Genomic DNA, 18,003 nt, shown 5'->3' with positions numbered 1-18,003 from the left:
TTTTATTCCGAGGAGAAGTCCCGAGATTCAAATCTCAGATAGAAGTCATTCAGTTCGTTAGCTTTTTGCAGGTCTTCAGAGGTACTGATGCATTTTCGAGCTGGTGTCATATTAGTAATTATCTTCATTGTGTCCCATAAATTTTTTGAGTTCATTTCTGTAAAACTCTCTTCAATTAATTCTTTATGTCTCCTCCTGGCTTCCCTGAGCAAGTGATTAAGTTCTGTCTGCACAATTTTCAGTTGTGCTCTGTCCTTGTTCTTGAATGCCAATTTCTTGCGGTTGATACAGTCTTTAACCTCCTTAGTTATATGGCTTGTTGTTAGGATATATAGTTATTACTTTCTGAGGTATCACATTGTCCACACAGAATTGTATGTAATCCGTAACAGTCTCTGCTGCTTTATCTACATCCAGTTCATGAAAAATACTCCATTCTGTGGAGAGAAAGCAACCTTTAAGGGACTCTATGCTGTCACTAGTCCAGACCTCTACAGTCTTGGTGTATGGTTTACTGCTCGTAAGAACAGTTCTGTAAGTGGGGATGAGATGGACAACGTTATGATCCGAGTTTGACAGCGGTGGTTTAGCCCTGCTCACGTAGGCATTTTTCACATTACAATAGCACTTATCAAGGATTCTGTCCTCTCTTGTACCACATTTGACGTACTGTGAAAAACCTAGGAGTGACAGTTCCAATTTACAGTGATTAAAATCCCCTAGAATAAAAAATCGGGGCCTCAGGAGTGCGCATTAACTGTTGATGTACACAGTCAGTGATGTGTGCTGCTGCACTTGCAGCATTCCCACTGGGAGGGACATACACACTACAGAGGATGATGTTGCCAAACCCTCTGGGCAGATACATGGGTCTTAGGCTCAAACACATTAATTCAACATCGGGATTGCAGACAATTTTGCGCAGTGTATATTGTCTGCACCATTTGTCATTGATAAAAACACAGATACCGCTCCTCTGTCTTTACCCGACGTCTCACTCCTGTCGGAGCGAATGAGAGAGAAACCCTCCACCTCGCACAGTGAGTCCGGAACATCAGGACGCAGACATGTTTCAGTAAACACCATTATAGATGACTCACGGTACTCGTAGCAGGCTGAAGCGTTCCGTAACTCATCCATTTTCCTTTTCAAAGTCCTCACGTTACTGAGAATCATGGAGGGTAACGGTGGCCTGTTGCCAATCCATCGGAGACGTTGCCGGATTCCACCTCTCCTTCCTCTTCTCCGAATTTCTCTCCTCGGGGCCGAGGGTCGTATGTCCTCAGGGAGGTCGGGTGGTGGATGGTCTCCCGCTGCGCGGAGAGCCAGCAGCTCATCTCTGGTGTACGACAGCGCCAGGTTGTTTCCTCTTCCAAATGTTTGGCATGGTCGAAGGAGTTCCACAATAAAAAGTGCCAATAAAAGTTTTGCCAAGGTCGTCATTGTGTCGGCTTATACATGTACACAAATCCCCGGTTTTTAAAAGTTTAAAATCCGACAACTACTCTTAAAACATAAATTCAACAACATTAAACTGCAGCGCAAGACAAGAGTCCGGGTCACAGCAGTACCGCGCCACCGGAAGCATAATAACCAATCCTCTGGTTGACTCAGGACTCTGACCTCACTGAGACCAGAGGAGCTCAGCTGATCTCTGACCAACCACAGCTCTCCAATCTGGATAAAGAATAAATGATGAAGATAAAAATCTATTTAGAATCTAATCAGATGTGTTGATGTTTTAAATGTGTAGCTCAACATTACCACGTCCTAATCAATGATCTTTACCCTAAAATGAGTAATGTTTAAAAGTAGTTGTTAGTTCTATGTGCAGTTTTTATATTAATGATATCATGATTTGCTTTCTTTCTAAATACATTTTTAAAAAAATAAATATTACATTAAACAAAGGTACTTTTGTGACTCTGACTCTTCATAATGTAAACTGTGTAATTTAAGTTAGAATTAAAGAACATTGGCAAATTTAAATACACGAATAAGACTTTATATAATAAAAAATAAACTAAGTAAAGACAGAAACATGGACAGCACTTCTGCTGCTCTCATTTCAAACCCCAGACTGAGGCTATCCTCATCACCACTGTCATCTTCATCACCACACAGCTGACTGACTGAGAGCTCTGCTTCATCCTCAGTCATCTTTAGAACTGATCAGATGTGCACTGAGCAAAGAGAGATGCAGGTTCTCTTCATCTGAAATGTAATCTATTACCTCCCCGTACAAACATGTCTGCAGTGCATCATTTATGATCCTGTTTACTGTCAGAACACAAAGTGACATCATTTCCTGACAGGAAGCATCAGACACATGTTGAGGTATCACCTGTTGTTGGTGACAGATCAGACTAAAGAGACTTCAGACATCTGCATTTGGAGACACGCTTCATTCTCTGTTCTCCTTTAACGTGTGTGTGTGTGTGTGTGTGTGTGTGTGTGTGTGTGAGAGAGTATGTAACTGTGTGTGTGTGTGTGTGTGTGTGTGTGTGTGTGTGTGTGTGTGTGTGTGTGTGTGTGTGTGTGTGTGTGTGTGAGAGAAAGAGGGACATCTTCTTGAAAATGCATTGAACTTTTATTAATGCTGCACGATTGATCTAATCACAGTCATGATGTCACTCTGTGTGAATAACTAACCTCATAAACTGTGATTTAAGTAAACTAAAAGGTGTTCTGTGTGCGTCTCACTCAGTGTCCACTACAGTCTCCACGTTGTAACAGCCTTCACTTTACCGACAGTAGAAACAACAGAAGAAGCCACTGGGTCTTAAGAAGCTTGGTGTTTTCAGACTTTACCAAGAGGTTGTACAAAGTATATTTAGTAACTTAATCAATAGTTCTTTTATTACACCCATCCTTAATGTGGTATATAAAATGTATTATTTTAATGAGAATTAGTATTTTTCTTATTTGTTCTATATTTCATTTGTGCTGTCAAGCAAACCAAACCAAACTTTCTCCTCTATCATTTAAAAAATCTGTGAAAAAATATTTAACTGTAGCAAACATGTCTCTTGTCTTTTTTTCGATTCCTTTTCATTCTGTCTCTTTTTTCATTCTTTATTGTCTGTACTCATTTAATTCTTCCTTTCTTCCTTTTTCATAGACTATGTTTTTATATGCCACATTAAGGATGGGTGTAATTCTATATATTTCGTTGAACTTTTTTAAGGAACCCAACATGTTGACGGTTTTCTGGGCTTCTGTTACAAACCATTTTTATTTACTTTTTTTCCATGTGCTAAATAAATCAAATAAATAAAAATATGTTTACTTTGAAAAAAATGTTTTTTATTCAATTATTTTTTTTAAATAATAAGTATTTTGTATTTATATTTTATTTGTATGTTCAAGTTGAGAAAAACACTTTTCAAAAATGTACTGTTTGGTGCATTTATTTTTGCAATCATAGTATTGTAAATCACAATATGACTTTTTCTACAAATTTTGCAGCCCTATTTCTTTTATTTTTTTAATTACAAATGCCTTTCATATGAAAAACACTTTTTAATTTTGATTTAATTTTGCATCACATTGAAGAATAAATCTTATAGTTTTCTGACAAACACTGATCCAGTTTGTTTCCAGACTACATCAGGAGACAAACTGTTCAGACAGACAAACTGAAAACAAACAAAGAGTTGTTGTGATTTGTACTCAGACAAACACAGAAAACAAGTGAACTGATAGAAATTTAAAACTTCTGTTATGGATTTAAAAAAAATTGATAAAATAGATGAACTGACCTCAGAGTCTCCAGTCTACAGTTTGGACTCTCCAATCCAGCACACAGCTGCTTCACTCCTGAATCCTTCAGGTTGTTGCCTGTCAGGTCCAGCTCTCTCAGATGGGAGGGGTTGGACTTCAGAGCTGAGACCAGAGAAGCACAGCTGATCTCTGACAAACTGCAGCTCCTCAATCTGAATAAAGATCAGATGTGTTGATGTTTTAAATGTGTAGCTCAACATTACTACGGCCTAATCAATGATCTTTCCCCTAAAATGAGTATTGTTTAAAATGTAGTTAGTTTAGTTAGATAAACAAAGGTACTTTTGTGACTCTGACTCTTAAAATGTAAACTGTGTAATTTAAGTTAGAATTAAAGAACATTGGCAAATTTAAATACACGAATAAGACTTTATATAATAAAAAATAAACTAAGTAAAGACAGAAACATGGACAGCACTTCTGCTGCTCTCATTTCAAACCACAGACTGAGGCTATCCTCATCACCACTGTCATCTTCATCACCACACAGCTGACTGACTGAGAGCTCTGCTTCATCCTCAGTCATCTTTAGAACTGATCAGATGTGCACTGAGCAAAGAGAGATGCAGGTTCTCTTCATCTGAAATGTAATCTATTACCTCCCCGTACAAACATGTCTGCAGTGCATCATTTATGATCCTGTTTACTGTCAGAACACAAAGTGACATCATTTTCTGACAGGAAGCATCAGACACATGTTGAGGTATCACCTGTTGTTGGTGACAGATCAGACTAAAGAGACTTCAGACATCTGCATTTGGAGACATGGTCCACTCTCTGTTCTCCTTTAACGTGTGTGTGTGTGTGTGCGTGTGTGTGCGTGTGTGTGTCTATATGTATGTGCGTGTGTGTGTCTATATGTATGTGTGTGTGTGTGTGTCTATATGTATGTGTGTGTGTGTGTGTGTCTATATGTATGTGTGTGTGTGTGTGTGTCTATAAGTATGTGTGTTTGTGTGTGTGTGTGTCTCCATGTGTGTGTGCGTGTGTGTGTGTCTATATGTATGTGTGTGTGTGTGTGTGCGTGTGTGTGATTGTGTGTGTGTGTCTATATGTGTGTGTGTGTGTTTTCGTATTCATATGCCATTATTTGCGTGTTATCAAGACGCATACTTGCTTTTTAGCATGTTTATCAACGCAGTTTGGCCTCCATTGACTTACATTACTTTGTGATTGTGTGTGAATTGACGCCGTAGCGAGTAGTATGAAAGGGTGAAAATCCGCGTAGGGAGGTTGGTCGGGGGGGAGGATGGGTCAAACACAGGACTTTCACCAGGAGACCGGGGATCGGGTCCCGCGTGTTATGTTTCCTAAACTAACCGTAGCGTTCTTCTTGCTATAACACGGCAAGTGGCGATAACACGGCAAGTGGCGTGTATGTTTACGCCCGCTGTATACAGCGTAGACATACACGCGGATAGCTCAAAATGCGTACAGATAACACGCCACCTGGCTTAAGAAAGTCGGCGTGTATGTTTACGCGAAGTCATGATGTCATGTTGGTGTGAGAGAGAAAGAGAGACATCATCTTGAAAATGCAATTAACTTTTTTTTAATGCTGCACGATTGATCTAATCACAGTCATGATGTCACTCTGTGTGAATAACTAACCTCATAAACTGTGATTTAAGTAAACTAAAAGGTGTTCTGTGTGCGTCTCACTCAGTGTCCACTACAGTCTCCACGTTGTAACAGCCTTCACTTTACCGACAGTAGAAACAACAGAAGAAGACACTGGGTCTTAAGAAGCTTGGTGTTTTCAGACTTTACCAAGAGGTTGTACAAAGTATATTTAGTAACTTAATCAATAGTTCTTTTATTACACCCATCCTTAATGTGGCATATAAAATGAATTTTTTCTAACCGTATATAAACTGGGAACTATATTCTCAGAAGGCGAAGCACTGCTACTTCTGCTACTTGGACGGAGTGATATGCTTGCAGCACCTGAAGCCCAGAACAGAGAGTAGCAGTGCTTCACCTTCTGAGAATATAGTTCCCAGTATGTATACGGTTAGAAGATGGCTGTGTGTCATGTGACCTTGATCTGTGCTAAGCTAGGCTAGTTGTAACCTATTACCTCCAGGATCTGTGCTAAGCTAGGCTAGATGGAGCTGGTTACCTCCAAGATCTGTGCTAAGCTAAGCTAGGCTAGCAGTGGAGCCGTCAGACAGAGTTACAACATGCACGGAGATGAGAAGGGTATTATGGACGTGTCTAACTCTGGGGGTTACTGTGAATAAGCTAAAGTCCCAATAAGTCGGCGTGTTCCTTTAACTACCTCAGAGTTTTCACTAAACCTGCTTTCTGAAACGGACCTCTAGTCCCAAATTTGGTCTGGTCACAAGCTGTAAAAAACAACAATTGTCAACAACAATCATTTCTCCCCTTAGTTTTGTGGGTTCACGTGAGAGTAAGGACTATCCCAATTCTCATTTTGATCGAGGGGTAGGGCTAAGGGGAAGGGGTAGATACCCCTTAGTTTTAAGCAAAGACGCAAGCTTACTTGAAAGCAAGGGGTACCCAGAATACACTGCGCAGCCGGCAACAATGGTGACCAGATCGACCACAGAGACCCATAAATGTAAGTATTTTTGGCTTAAAGAATTGATTTAAAAATTACAAAAGTCACACACACACACACGCAGCCCCTCGATCATCCCCCTTTGCACACAGCATCTGTCTCCATGAAAACACTGTCTATGGAGAAGACTGCTGGCAAAATTAAAAATATTTTAGATTCTGAATACAATGTGGTCAGTGTGTTAATGTTGGAGACCTGACTCTTAGCAAACCAGCGATTGCGCCCGCCTTAGAAAGTTAACTAGTCGCAAGTTTGCAGTAAAATGTAGTTTGGTTGTCGAGGTCAAAACACTATATGTAGCAGCTGTGAATCAAATAAACTTATTATGAATAATGTTATGTCATTTTTTTTATTCTTACACTGGAACATATACCGTCCTGTATCACACAGGGACGCCTGAGGAACATATACCGTCCTGTATCACACAGGGACGCCTGAGGAACATATACCGTCCTGTATCACACAGGGACGCCTGAGGAACATATACCGTCCTGTATCACACAGGGACGCCTGAGGAACATATACCGTCCTGTATCACACAGGGACGCCTGAGGAACATTTACCGTCCTGTATCACACAGGGATGCCTGAGGAACATTTACCGTCCTGTATCACACAGGGACGCCTGAGGAACATATACAGTGTTGGGCAAGTTACTTCCAAAATGTAATACATTATAGATTACTAGTTACTGTCATTTGAGAGTAATTAGTTATATTACAATATTACTGTCTCTGAATTGTAATGCGTTACACTACTTTTGCATTACTTTTGAGTTACTTCACCAAAATAACAGCGGAAGTTTGATTTGGCAACTAGCTTGTGAATTTCACCACCGGATCAATAACGTCTCCTCTTTATCCACTTTAATACATCATAGATTATTCATATTTTGTATAATTAATATAAATATGCAAAGTAACGAAAGCTATACAAAATAGATAAGTAAAACATATAATAGGCAAGTAAGAGAAAATGAAAATACTCAAAAGTATGGCATTGTTGTAAAATGTTTGTTTATAGCACTTCAATAACAAATTCATGTTGTTTAGGTTAAAACACTCTAAAGGAAATGTTCAATTATAGTGTGATTAAAACTCACTATTAAAATTATTTACAGTACTTGATTTACAGCTGATTTGTGAAAAGGTAGCCTACACAACCTTATTTAACAGTAATTTAGTTTTACTGCGAACCGTCACAGGAAGTGCTTTTATTTTGAAGTAGGCTACACGGAAGTTGTCTGTTGTGTAGTCTACTCTTGCTAGCTTACTGAGAAGCAACATGTCCGTCAGGCTCAAGTTGTTCACTTTCTTGTTTGTAAAACTGCAACATATTGAACAGTAAATGGTCACAGTAAAAGACAAGCGCTTTTGGTCGTCATTCGAAGCCATTCCACTACAGGCAGAGTTACTCTCCATGGCTGAAAAAAATGATATTTACGTGTAGCAAGCCTCAACATTAATTCCCGACATGTTTATATCTGTCAGCCGCTGACGTACCGTCACCTGTTGGGACATACATGCTGTCCGTCCCGTCACCTGTTGGGACATACATGCTGTCCGTACCGTCTCTGGTTCTGACCACAGGAACAGAAACAGGACAGCTCACTTCAACGCAGCGTAATAACTCCTGAAAATAATATCCATCTCGCAAATGTATTTGTCTCTGCAGTCATCTCAACCATCGAATACAGCGACAGGAAAATAATACGGCTTTTTTTTTTTTCCTGTGAAGAAATGTGTCGCGGTGAATTCTTAAAAAAAACAACGCACTACTAAATGTTGCGTTAAAATGTGTTGTAACTCGCGTTACTGAGATTGTAACGAGTATAATATTACCGAAATTTAATTAGTAATGCGTTATATTACTCCGTTACAGCAAAAAGGAATACATTACTGTAATTGCGTTACTTGTGTAACGCGTTACTCCCAACACTGAACATATACCGTCCTGTATCACACAGGGACGCCTGAGGAAACCCAGCAGCTGATCCACTTTGAGGCTGAAAACGAGCAGAAGTTTCTGCGTTCATGTTGTAGCCATTTATTGTCGTATTGTTACTGTATTATTTTAATCATGTGTAATTCATTCCTGTTCATGCACCTGTACATTGTTGTTGGTGATGATACAGGACACTAATGAAAGAAATGGGGATGGAGGGAAAGGTTACTGGCCAACAGGCATCAGACTGGTCTGGAGGGAAAGGTTACTGGTCAACAGGCATCAGACTGGTCTGGAGGGAAAGGTTACTGGCCAACAGGCATCAGACTGGTCTGGAAATTCAGAATAGCTGTTTTTAGTTTTTTTGTTTGTTTTGTGGTCTTGTGTGTATTTTTGGGTATTGGTATTGTAGGGGTAAGGGGAAGGGGTAAGACAGAGAAATGAGATTCAGCCTTAAAGTGGTAGGGGCTGGCACAGTTCTACCGAGTCGGGCAGATCAGTCTTCTCTGTTAGAGACACAAAGTATTATAACTCAGTACCAAGAGAGATCAGAGAATGGAACAACTTTGCTGGTTTTAAATTAAAGTTGAAATCATGGCTGAAATCAACCCAATCATGCTCCCATCAATCATCAACCCAAACAACCAATCTTGATGTAGTGAAGTCCTGTTGTAGTGGTGTCTAAATGTTGGGATGTTATTGTTGGTTCTATTGTTGTGGTGTTTTAATGTTGTGAAATTGCTGTTGTCTTCATGTTGTGGTTCTTGTTGTCAAAGTAGTGTTGTTGTGTTGTGGTTCTTGTTGTTTGTTGTTGTAGTGGGTGAGTTTTAATACCGTGAAATCTGATTGTTGTCTTTTACTACAGTGTTAGATTTCCCTTTTGACAGAGATGTTATTCTCTGTTTCCTGCCCAGGGACTACAGATGGAAATTAGCTTATAGCTAATTCTGGTACTGATAAGGAGCTGTGCATTGTCCCTGTCAAATAAATACGTAAATAAATACATATATAAAATAAATAAATAAACTTACTGATGTTCAAGAGCTGTTTTACAGAAACACAATATCACCAAAACTAGTTTGGGGTATAAAAATCCTTCAGCTTTACATTGATTTATTGTGTTGATAATAACATCTGGACTTACCGAGCCTTTCTGCAGTTCCTCACAGCTGGAACCAGTCTCAGTTTTCCCTCCTCTGATGTGTTGTACTTCTCCAGGTTCAACTCCTCCAGAACCTCCTCTGACATCTGCAGCATGTAGGCCAGAGCTGAGCAGTGGATCTCAGAGAGTTTTGTCTTTGATCTGTTCTCGGACTTGAGGAACTCTTGGATCTCCTGATGGACTGAGTGGTCGTTCATCTCCGTCAGACAGTGGAAGATGTTGATGCTTCTGTCAGGAGAGATCCCATCACTGTTCATCTTCTTCAGGTTGTTGATGGCTCTCTGAATGATTTCTGGACTGTTGTCTGTCTTACCCAGCAGGCCTCCTAAGAGTCTCTTGTTGGACTCCAGAGAGAGGCCATGAAGGAAGCGGACAAACAGGTCCAGATGGCCATTTTTACTCTCAAGGGATTTCTCCATGGCTGTCTTCAGGAAGACATCCAGAGATGGGTACTTGTCATGTTCACTGTCACCATGGCTATCTTTCTTTCCAAAAGACTTAAAAATCTTCTTGAGAAAAGACTTTGGGACGGGTTTTTTTGAGACGTTTGAGTCGCTGTGCTTGAAGTCTGGTTCCAGGAAGTCCTTGAGTACCTGTGTGTTCCTGTTGGTGTAACAGTGGAACAGGTAGACTGCAGCCAGAAACTCCTGAACGCTCAGATGAACGAAGCAGTAGACTGTTTTCTGGAAGATCACACTCTCTCTTTTGAAGATCTCTGAACAAACTCCTGAGTACAGCGAGGCCTCTGTGACATCCAGACCACAGCGCTCCAGGTCTTCTTGGTAGAACATGATGTTTCCTTTCTTTAGTTGTTCAAACGCCAGCCTCCCCAGCTTCAGAAGAACTTCCCTGTCAGCCTCCGTCAGCTCCTGTGGACTCGTCTCATGTCCCTCAGCATACTTGAGCTTCTTCCTCTTTGTCTGAACCAGCAGGAAGTGTGAGTACATATCAGTCAGGGTCTTGGGCAGCTCTCCTCTCTTGTCTGTAGTCAACATGTGGTCCAGAACTGTAGCAGTGATCCAGCAGAAGACTGGGATCAGACACATGATGTGGAGGCTCCTGGAGGTCTTGATGTGGGAGATGATTCTGCTGGACAGCTCTTCATCACTGACTCTCTTCCTGAAGTATTCCTCCTTCTGGTCGTCAGTGAAGCCTCGTACTTCTGTTACCCTGTCAACACACGCAGGAGGGATCTGATTGGCTGCTGCAGGTCGGGAAGTTATCCAGACGAGAGCCGAGGGAAGCAGCTTCCCCTGGATGAGGTTTGTCAACAGCTCGTTGACTGATGACTTCTGTGTGACATCAGAAACAACCTTCCTCTTGTTGAAATCCAGTGAAAGTCTGCTTTCATCCAGGCCGTCAAAGATGAAGAGAACTTTAGAGCCAGCGAGCTGCTCTGCTGTGACCTCCTGTAATGTTGGATGGAAAACACGGAGCAGCTCCAGAAGACTGTACTGCTCATCTTTGATCAAGTTCAGCTCCCTGAAGGAAAGAGGAATCACCAGATCCACATCTTGGTTTTCCAAACCCTCGGCCCAGTCCAGACAGAACTTCTGCACTGAGAAGGTTTTTCCAACGCCAGCGACGCCGATCATCATAACGACTCTGATGTGTTTCTGTTGGTCAGGTAAGGCTTTAAAGCAGCCATATTATGCTCATTTTCAGGTTCATAATTGTATTTTAAGGTTGTACCAGAATAGGTTTACATGGTTTAATTTTCAAAAAACACCATATTTTTGTTGTACTGCACCGCTCTCTCTCACTGCTGCAGATCCTCTTTTCACCTGGTCTCTGTTTTAGCTACAGAGTGAGACCTCTTTTCTTCTTCTTTTTCTGTACTATCTTTGATTGCACTGCACATGTGCAGTAGCTCAGATGTAGATCATGTCAGCTAGCTAGCTCCATAGACAGTAAAAGAAAGGCTGTTTCTACAACTTCGGTCAGTTACAAGGCAGGATTAGCTGGGAGACTTCTAAATGAGGGCGCACATGTAAGTAGTTCTTTTGTAGATTATGGTGAACTTGTGTGTGTTGTAGCAGTGCTTTGCTATTGAGAACAAGGTAGCATGCTAGCGTTAGCATGCTAGCGTTAGCATGCTAGCGTTAGCATGAGCGTTAGCATGCTAACGCTAACGCTACGAGCTAATGGTTGCGGTTAGCCTGCTCGTTTCGGCTTGTGACGTCACAAGCCGTGCCGATTTTGAACAGCTCACCCAGAGACTGAAGGCAGGACACATTCAGAAACCGTATCTCACTCTAAACAGCATGGGTGGATTTTTTTCAAAGTTTGTATGTGTGTGGAAGCACCAGAGACACAACATAACACCCCAAATCCCAGAAAAAGTGATTTTTTCATAATATGGGCACTTTAAAGATGTCGCTGCACTTGATTGGAGAGTCACGGAGGGTCTCCATCTTGGAAGCTGTCTCGAGCTGCCTCACCTCATGTTGGGTATTAACTTCTTCACTCAGTTAATCTGTGATGTAGACTGCAGTGTAGATCCTGTTGAGGGGGGTTCCACTTCCTGTTTGATCAGCTCCTTCAGGCACACGTTCATATGTCCCCTTCACTCTGATCTTATGTTCATGCTGACCACTGAGCTCTAGAAAAAAGGACAAAGGTGAAAGACCAAAATAAGAAGAAATAGTCTAGAAGGCGATAGTTTTTAATATGAATATAAAAACCAAGTAGTAAAGGTTATACAGTAACCATCCCTTCTTAAAGTAAAAAAAGACATGATTTTTACTTTTAGTTTTTTTAATTGTGTTTTTCTTTTGAAAGAGAAGCCTCAGGATTGCTCCTTTTTCTCTCAGCCTCTGAATGTGTGTCAGTGAACATGTGGGCTCGACCAGCTTGCCATGGGCAAAGCAGACAAAGGGGAGGTAACCTTTCCCCTTATGACCTCATAAGGAGCAAGATTCCAGATCGGCACATCTGAGCTTTCATTTTCTCAAAGGCAGAGCAGGATACCCAGGGCTCGGTTTACACCTATCACCATTTCTAGCCACTGGGGGACAATAGGCAGGCTGGGGGAACGCATATTAATGTTAAAAAACCTCATAAAGTGACATTTTATTCCATAGGACCTTTAAGACTACATTTACATCGCAACGTTTTGGTTTAAAAAGGAATATCTTCTGCTACGTTTCCCCCTCTCATTCCCCCTGCTCTGGCGTTTCCCCCTCTCATTCCCCCTGCTCTGGCGTTTCCCCCTCTCATTCCCCCTGCTCTGGTGTTTCCCCCTCTCATTCCCCCTGCTCTGGTGTTTCCCCCTCTCATTGCCCCCTTCTCTGGCGTTTCCCCCCTCTCATTCCCCCTGCTCTGGCGTTTCCCCCTCTCATTCCCCCTGCTCTGGCGTTTCCCCCTCTCACTCCCCCTGCTCTGGCGTTTCCCCCTCTCACTCCCCCTGCTCTGGCGTTTCCCCCTCTCACTCCCCCTGCTCTGGCGTTTCCCCCTCTCATTCCCCCTGCTCTGGCGTTCCCCCCTCTCATTCCCCCTGCTCTGGTGTTTCTGAGCCCCTAAACCGGAGACCTTTGGAAACTCTTCTGACCCGTTTTGGTTCTGAATCTGCGGGGTTGTGTTGCCGTCTCAACCGCTCCAAACGGAGACCTTTGACAACACCGACACTGACGCTAATGTTTCTCCTCCTGATTGAGTCTTATTGGTCACGACGTCTCGTTCTCTGAGACTAAAGCTACTAACGTTACCATGGTAACTACCAGCAGTGGGCGGAGTCTCCACGCTGCCTCCTGTTTATGTCCAGTATACCAGAATGATGATGAGATATGAGGTTTGGGCGTGTTAGTTTAAACTGAGATTAGTTCTTCTACTGGAGATTAAAACACAGAGATCACTTTGGGCTCCAAACTTCAAACTTGAAAACTACAACGTAGCGGTGGAGATGGAGCCTGAGAGAAGCAGCAACAGGATGAGTTTGTTTACATCAGCAGTAAGTTAACAAAGCATGACTAAAACATTCAGTAAACAGTCAAATAAAGCTGATATCTGAAAGTACAGACAGGAACACAGGAGAAGTGATACAGAGCAGATATCTTCACTGGAGCAGAAAACACATTCAGTTAAATGTCAGGTAGAATTAAAATGTAATGATATTTATAATGATGCTAAATGTCGGTGCTGTATGACACAACAGTCGTGTTTGAGACATGAAGACATCAGCAGACAGATGGACAGACTTACTTTTTTCAGAGCTGCTCTGACTGGCTGTCTGCAGTCCAGCTCTGGTTCTGGTTCTGGACAGCTCCGCCTCAGAAACACTCCTCTTCTCTCTGTGAATTTAGTAATTCATAATTTATACTTTTTATTGATCCCCAGTGGGGAAATTACAGTTTACACTCTGTTAAGACACACTGGCCAGAGTGCTGGACAGGCACCCTGAGTGGTTGGGGGGGGTTTGGTGCCTTGCTCAAGCAGGGTTTCCCGCAGAACTTTGCAGTTAGGTTGGCCGCTAAGCAACACACGGCTGCCGCCTTAACTACGTCGTCAAAAAAAAAGAAAAAAAAGAAAAGTGAATGATCTAAATCTAGTGAAGCATAAACTCTTGTTTCAACGAAGTGACTAATTCCAGTCACTTCTGGAAATTATGTTACAAATCAGAAAAACAGCCATGATTGTCTAGAGCTTAGTTTTACACATTTGTGGTGATGGATAATTCCATCCATGGATTCTCAACGTCCCAGCTGTGTCTTTGAGACACAGCCGTTTTTTTTATCATTGCACGCTATCACGGTTAGTTAGCTTAGGTAAACACTACACACAGTGAACTTATGTGTCCTGTTTTTATTTCAACCTATCTGCTTTGAGTGAGTGAAGCTATGGGCTGAGCTCCGTATCTCAGAGCTGTTTGTTTTGGAGAAGAGTTGTCAGGAGAAGTGGAAGAGAGCGCGTCACGGAGGATAATGGGAGCCATGCGAGTATCACTGTTATAGCACATGTTTTTTAAATAGTTTTTTAAATAGTCCCCCCCTGGCATCAGTTCTCTTACTTTGTGTCTGAAGGTCCAGGTTCTTCACTGAAGTCTGGAGGATCTATTTTGGACCAGTCACTCTTCATAGACTGACAGCCAGATACTACAGACTCTGCTCCGTCCTCCTCTTCCTCCAAATCACTCATCTTCTGATCTGAAGTCAGTCTGAGAGGTAAAACAGGAACACTGACTGGGAGCTCACAACACAACAATCAAGACACACACACACACGCACGCATGCACTCATGCATGCACACACACACACACACACACACACACACACACACACACACACGCATGCACACACACACACACACACACATGCACACACACACACCCATGCATGCACACACACACACACACATACGCACACACAGATGCATGCACACACACACACACACACACACACACACTTGCACACGCACGCACGCACACACACAGACACAGACACACACCCTTTTACGGTTTAGGTATATTTCTGTTTCCAGTTTGTTCATTTCTGTTGTCTTTATTGTTTATTTGTGCATGTTCCCTGTGTTTGTATATTCTGTATAATTCTGCTTAGTTATCTCCTGGTTTATAGTGCATTTTTTGGTTAATTCCTGTGTTCTGTGTTCTGTGTTGTCAAGTTACTGTGTTTAGTTGATTTTAGGTTTTTGTCAGTGGTTCCTGTTTCCTGTTTTATTTTGATAGTCTGTTTTCTGTCCTGTCATGTCTAGTTTTACTTTTTGTGTTCCTGCCTGCCTGTCTCTCTCTGCGTTTGGGTCCTTTTTCCCCTGCTGATTGCAACACACACAGACACACACACACACACGCACGCACGCACACACACAGACACACACAGACACATGCACACACAAACACACAAACGCACACATGCATACACGCAGGCACACACCCAGACACACGCAGACACACACACACACACACACACACACACACACACACACACACACACACATGCAGTGGTGGCCTAAAGGTCAGAGAGCGCTTGTGACCGGGAGGTTGTAGGTTCAATCCCCAGACCAAGATGCCCTTGAGCAAGGCCCTTAACCCCAACTGCTCCAGTGGAGCTGCTCAGTGGTCAGCAGATCAGACTGTGGTAGTACTGGGCAGCTTCCAGGTATGAATGTGATCAGATCAGACTGTGGTTGTACTGGGCAGCTTCCAGTATGAATGTGTAACTGTGTGAATGTGATCAGAGCGTTCCTGCAAAAGAGAGGCTGCCTCTCAGTGAACCTTCCCTGAATAAATAGAAATTACATGGCCCATATTATGCTCAGTTTCAGGTTAATAATTGTATTTAGAGGTTGTACCAGAATAGGTTTTGTATCCAAATTTTCAGAAAACACAATATTTTAGTTGTACTGCACATTGCTGCAGCTCCTCTTTTCACCCTGTGTGTTGAGCTCTCTGTTTTAGCTACAGAGTGAGACATCTCACTTCTGTTCCATCTTTGTTGGGAGTCGCACATGTGCAGTAGCTAGGTAAGGTACTAGCCAGTCAGAAGCAGAGTATGAGGGTGTGCCCTGACAGTACCTAGGTAAGGACTACTAGCCAATCAGAAGCAGAGTATGAGGGCGTGCCCTGTGTGGCCAAGTGGCCCTTGAAGCGTTGCTATGCCGGGTACACGCCTTCAAAGGTCTCCCATTGTGTGTGGCAAAACAAGCACATGGCCAAGAAGCCAGCCTACAACAAGGCACGGCTGGCAATCACTGATCACAGCCTCCAGCTGCCTCTCGTTTGCCCTCTTTAGGCCAGGACAAAAAGAGCCACACAAACCAAGGCAAGGGGGTCTGTGTTTGCCACTCAATCCAACCACTGCTCTCTGTTCTGCACCCATAAAGCCCATGAATCAAGCCAAGGATGACTGGAGCCGAATGACTCGTCAATTTCCACTGGAACGCAAGGCCTCCTGTCCCCTCCTTGCCCAACTAAACCGGTGAGCCCCTCTACTACACCTTGCCTACCCAGCTGAATTCCCCAAACCAACCCTGCACACTAGCCACGCCACGAGGGAGCTACACCACTGCACTCTTTATTTTGCTGTACTAAGAAAAATAAAGTACCCACCTTGGTGGGTTTTCACTGCAATTTCATTCTGGTCCATTCTTGTCCCGCCACACCTGACAGTACCTAGGTAAGGAGTACTAGCCAGTCAGAAGCAGAGTATGAGGGCGTGCCCTGACAGTACCTAGGTAAGGACTACTAGCAGTTTGTGAACAGTGTTTTCTGTTGGAGATGGTAAGTCCCTTTGGGGTGGACTTTGGGTTTTTTCACTTTGAAAACCTATAACGTGCACAAAAAAGATATATAACACAAAGGAAAGGGATAAAGCTAAAAAGCATAATATGAGCACTTTAAATAAAAAATAAAAAAACACACGCAGACACACACACACATGCACATGCACATGTACACACAAACAAACAACAGCACAGACACACACGCAGACAGACACACACACTCACAGGCACACGCGCACACACAAACAATCAAAAGCACACACACACAAGCACACAAACAAACAAGCACACACACACACAAACACACAAACAAACGCACACACACAAACACACAGACACACACACACACACACACACACATACGCCAATAATTAAAAGGGATTAAAAGTTTGTATCAGTTATATTAGTGGAAATTTAACATACAAACACAAAATCAATAAAAAACAGCAGAGGAATCTGAAAATGAGTTGGTATCAGTTCTCTTACTTTGTGTCTGAGGGTCCAGGTTCTTTACTGAAGTATAGAGGATCTCCTATGGACCGGTCACTCTTCATAGACTGACAGCCAGATACTACAGACTCTGCTCCGTCCTCCTCTTCCTCCAAATCACTCATCTTCTGATCTGAAGTCAGTCTGAGAGGTAAAACAGGAACACTGACTGGGAGCTCACAACACAAGAATCAAGACACACAAGATTGTTTAAGAGACCCACCCAAGACACACACACACACACACACACACACATACATGCACACACACATCCATGCATGCACACACACACACGCACACAGACAAACACACGCTCACACACGCACACACACACACTCACACACACACTTGCACATGCACGCACGCACACACACAGACACACACACACACGCTCGCACACAACACAACAATCAAGACAAACAAGTTTCAACAAGAGACACACCTACACACACAATCACACAATCACACACACACACACACACACACAGTCTACAGTTAAATAAAACCATCCAGAACTCCGTCAGTTATCTTTAAATCTGTGTTTTCTGGGTCTACAGCAGGTTTAATGTGTATTATTATATATTAATGATTCAGCCAATCAGCACTTTGTGTCCAGATGAATCAAACTGTTGAGTTCATTCTAACATTTCTTTCCTCTACAGTCCACAGGGAGAAAACAGACTCAGAGACTTTGACAGTAAAATAATAAATGTTGGATTAGCACTCACCCTGCCTCAGCCTTCAGTTTCCTCCTCCTGCTCTGTTCTCTTCACACTAAATGGAGTCTCAGCTGACTCTACTCTTCCTGT

The 18,003-nt window shown here is 42.5% G+C and overlaps 1 protein-coding gene across 3 annotated transcripts in view; it reads right to left on the bottom strand.

The window, feature by feature from the left end:
• LOC116057839 (protein NLRC3-like) overlaps positions 1-18,003 on the bottom strand; it is a 556,293-nt gene that overhangs the window by 470,637 nt on the left and 67,653 nt on the right. The window contains exon 1 of one of the 3 annotated variants that reach the window (XR_004896476.1): positions 3,762-3,852. The exons of the other annotated variants lie outside the window; for them this stretch is intronic. The gene's annotated coding sequence lies outside the window, so the exon portion shown is untranslated. Of the gene's footprint in view, positions 1-3,761; positions 3,853-18,003 lie in introns of those variants that run through there. 3 annotated transcript variants of the gene reach the window in all.

The sequence above is a fragment of the Sander lucioperca genome, chromosome 23 (genome assembly GCF_008315115.2).
Source record: "Sander lucioperca isolate FBNREF2018 chromosome 23, SLUC_FBN_1.2, whole genome shotgun sequence".
In the NCBI taxonomy this organism is placed as follows: Eukaryota; Metazoa; Chordata; class Actinopteri; order Perciformes; family Percidae; genus Sander; species Sander lucioperca.
Note: the sequence above shows the minus strand (reverse complement) of the source record. Positions and strands in the feature narration are given on the sequence as shown.